At 40.4% G+C, this 4,000-nt stretch overlaps 1 non-coding gene across 1 annotated transcript; it reads left to right on the plus strand.

The window, feature by feature from the left end:
• Positions 1–3,531: 3,531 nt before the first annotated feature.
• Positions 3,532–3,646, plus strand: LOC138066395 (U5 spliceosomal RNA). The gene has a single exon (XR_011139832.1). It is a non-coding gene; the product is annotated as a U5 spliceosomal RNA (small nuclear RNA).
• The last annotated feature ends 354 nt before the right edge of the window (positions 3,647–4,000 follow it).

A 4,000-nucleotide genomic window follows, 5' to 3' on the forward strand; every position in this document is an offset into this window, starting at 1 on the left:
TCAGTTGCCTTGAAAAGCTTTTGCTCTACAGCCTCTTGTCTACGTACAGTCAGCATCATGCCAGACAGCAGCATCTAAGAGCCTGAAAACTGCATCTCCATATTTAGTAGAAGAAAATCAATGCAGAGAATTATTAGATAACCTTGGTCTCTGCCACTCTGTAGGATATGTGAATGTGGTAACTGCAACCGTGACTGCTGTGCAGTGCAGACACATCCAAGTTAGCAGGAAATTAGCTTGCTAAGACACTAGTAACCATCTAGCCAGTACTTTCCTAAATATGCCTCAATTTTCTGTGCTGTTTATCTGCCTCCTCGGACTGCATGTCAGCTACTTCCAAAGTCATTTGTGTACGCTGTTACTGAAGAATAGGTACAAAGGTGCAGCTCAGATGCTGGAAGGTAGTGAACACGTCTGGTAAGGAAGTGAACAAGTCTGTATCTCAAATTACTTATCTACCTACTCCTGAAGGGGATAGAAATTAATTAGCTGACAAACTGATGTCAGTATTGGTTATGGCTCCACAGAGGAGGCAGCTGGGAGTTGAGCAGTACGGGTGAGCGTGTGAGCACAAGGGAGAAGCAGTGACACAGTCTGAGCAAGAGCTGAGTGTGTACTCCTCCATCCTCATTGCAAAAGGGAAACCTCTTCCCTCCTGAGTGTCCATGGCTGCAATACCAAGGAGCTGTAAAGAGTAGTCTCTCCCTGCATTTGGGAGTTAGTAAGAGCTTTGACATGCAAGTTATCGTGTGTTGATCAGTAACAAGCTGAGCTTTAGTAACTGCCAACTGGTGGTGAACGGGATGTGCTTTGGCTTAGCTTAAGACTCTTTTACAGTGTACTAAAATATATGAAATTACCTTTGCATTCTTTCCTTTGGAGTAAATATCTCTCTGATGATATCTAGAGAAAAGCTGCACTTAGGAATGCCTCATCTATTTTACTAACTAAAAACAGACCATCAAAAATGGTCACTTTGAAAACCATTTCCTGACCCAGCAGCAGAACACTATTTTCCCCAGTAGAGCCTTGTGGGCACTGGGTCATATGCATGGACACTGCTGCCAGGCCATTGACATCCTTGGAGCTCAGACTTCCGGGTCAACACCATCTAACAGCACCTCAAGTACCTATCCAAGGGGATAGATAACAGCAGAAAGTCAGGGTAAGTTTTCTTCTTATAGGAAATATGCTTCGGGAGTGCATAGTATTATCCATGTCATTCAGCCATAGAAAGAGGAGAAAGAGCACCTACAAAAAGGGATGAAGAAAAGCAGATGGAGATTTTTTTTGTTGTTGTTGCATTATTGTTTTCAGATAATTTATCCCCTGCAGGCCAAATCATTGGTCCAATCTGTTGGTGCTTGGATGCTAAAGAGGAAGTCAGAGCAGCCACAAATAAATAAATAAATAAATAAATAAATATATAAAAATGAAAGTTAGACTGAGCATTAAACAAAATGGAATAAAACAAGCAAACAAGAAATCACTTGAAAAACAAATAGCCATTAGACTCCATGAGGAATTCCTATGGCATCCTCAAATCAGGTGATGTTCAAAGTTTCTGGCCAGAAAAGTACAGAATATGCATTGATGATAAATTCTTAATCATCAGAGGAGTCAACTACAATCACTACTATATCTATCCCATCTGAAATGTCTATGAATATGTGGAATAAACAAATGGGAGAAAGGATTCAGCCTCAACGCCCTATAGCAAAAAGGCACTATTGATGTAATTCTGTTGTTAAAGACTGAAGACTTCCCCCCCCCCCCCCCCCCCGATAATGAAAGAATTCTAGGTGACATCAGGTTATATGTGGGAGGGGTGGGGGGGGGGGAAGGAATGTACAGAGAAATCTAGTTATCTCCTATTGCTAAGTGGTGTTCCTGATCCCAGCTTAAAACACCAGCTTTCTGTGAGCATAAGTAGGGGAATATCTGTGCAATTACACATTTTTTTTTTTTTTTAAATTGCACAATATCTGGTGCAATTACACCAGAAATGTGACTGGTTTTGCTAAGCAGCAGGGCAGGTTCATGCTTCTTTGCAACTTCACTGTGAACTTTAATCTTCATGTTCATGTATGTCTGGTTAAATACCTCCGAGGCTTTACTCTTATGCTGCTTAAGACTACATTCCTATTAAATCTGGCATTTCACTATTGTTTTGAAGAGATAGAATATAGAATCTCTTATACGTAACTTGAACTTTTGATATTTGCATCCAAGTGTGTTCAGGAAATATCATCATTGTTTGGTTGCAGTGACAGCCTATACAGCAAACATCCTGTGGGAAACTACAAAGGATTGCATCAGAGTCTCTTGTTCTTTGAATAGGCATTTTGCTGTTAACACTGCCTGTATTTTGTTTACTTAGAAGGTTTAAATGTATATCATTTCAGGAGAAACGATAATTTAGGGGAACTGGTCACTTTTGATAGTAAAGAAGATAGTAAAAAAGACCTGAAGAGAAATAAATAAAATCATGAATTCCAGCTGCATGAATTTCCGTTCACCAGAAATATTGGAAGGAAAGTAGTAGCTTATTAATTGGCAACAATGCTAAAAAAAAAAAAAAAAAGGTCAGAAAAAATACAATGTATTATCCAGGCAGTCAACATTGAGAGCATAAATGAAAGATTAATAGTTCATATGTTTTTCATTGTGGTACACTGGCACCTTTGACCTACGAGGGGAGGAAAAATATCCTTCTGCTGGAATTAAATAGTAATTTATCTGGCAGGCAGCTGCAGTAGATGGGTGTTAGCAATCAGAAAGAGAGATCAAGACTTACATTTTTTCTAGAGTTTGCTGTGCAATCATTTTCGTCGTGCAAAATGTGTCTGAGGAAGCAATTGCATGTCTAAATTTTATTATGCACGTGGTTGTAGGCTTTTTTTTTTTTTTTTTTTGAAAATAGTAGTTCCATGCAGTTATGGGTGTAGTTTTATCAGTGAGCCATAGCACTGCATTTAAGGTCTTGCACTAGAGAATCACAGAAGTCATTTTGTGTTGTCTATTTATATGTTTCATTTTACTTTGCTAGATCTGGTTACAGATATGGAGTATGCAATGGAGTAGCATGCCTTTAAATGGTTTAGGATTTGATTCATTTAGAGCACTTCGGCTGTTATTTGTTTATTTGTTTTTTGATTTAGTTTCACAAAAGGAAGTATTGATATTGTTAAAGTAGAATATTTTTAGGCTATACACACTTGTCTCTCAGCAGAGAGTGCTCCTATACATACTGGAGTAAATGTCCCCTTTACCCTTCTGCTAGCAGGAATGTAGCAAAGCTCTCCAGCGCACCCCCAGGGTTGCTTGACAAGTCTTGCCGTAATGGTTGTCATACCTAAATCTGGGCAAAGAACAAGGGATTTCTTACAAACTCGAGAGGCCTGCAACTCTTATCTCAGTCGTGTTATGACTCCATTGCAGACTGGAGCAATCATCGCCCACACTTGGTTTAAGTCTAACAAGTGTCTAAGAGCCATGGGATACAAGGATCCTGGACTGTCCATGTCTCATATACTCTGGTTTCTCTTCAGGTCATATAAATCTTTCTCCTTTTACTAAAGATTTCTGCGGAGAGGAACAGGCACGAGTGTCGAGGAATTTTCTGAGGCTCCATTTTGGTGGAATTTTTTTATGTGTACAAGTATCTGAAGGGAGGGTGTCGAGAGCATAGGGCTGGACTCTTCTTTGTGGTGCCCAGCAACAGGACAAGAGGCAACGGGCACAAACTGAAACGCAGGAAGTTCCATCTGAACCTGAGAAAAACTTCTTTCCCGTGAGGGTGACAGAGCACTGGAAGAGGTTGCCGAGAGAGGTGGTGGAGTCTCCTTCACTGGAGATCTTCAAAACCTGCCTGGATGTGATCCTGAGTAATATGCTGTAGATGACTCTGCTTGAGCAGGGAGGGGTTGGACTAGATGATCCCCAGAGGTCCCTTCCAACTTTGACCATTCTGTGATCTTCTGTGATCTCGTCACACCCA

The sequence above is a fragment of the Struthio camelus genome, chromosome 2 (assembly GCF_040807025.1).
Source record: "Struthio camelus isolate bStrCam1 chromosome 2, bStrCam1.hap1, whole genome shotgun sequence".
In the NCBI taxonomy this organism is placed as follows: Eukaryota; Metazoa; Chordata; class Aves; order Struthioniformes; family Struthionidae; genus Struthio; species Struthio camelus.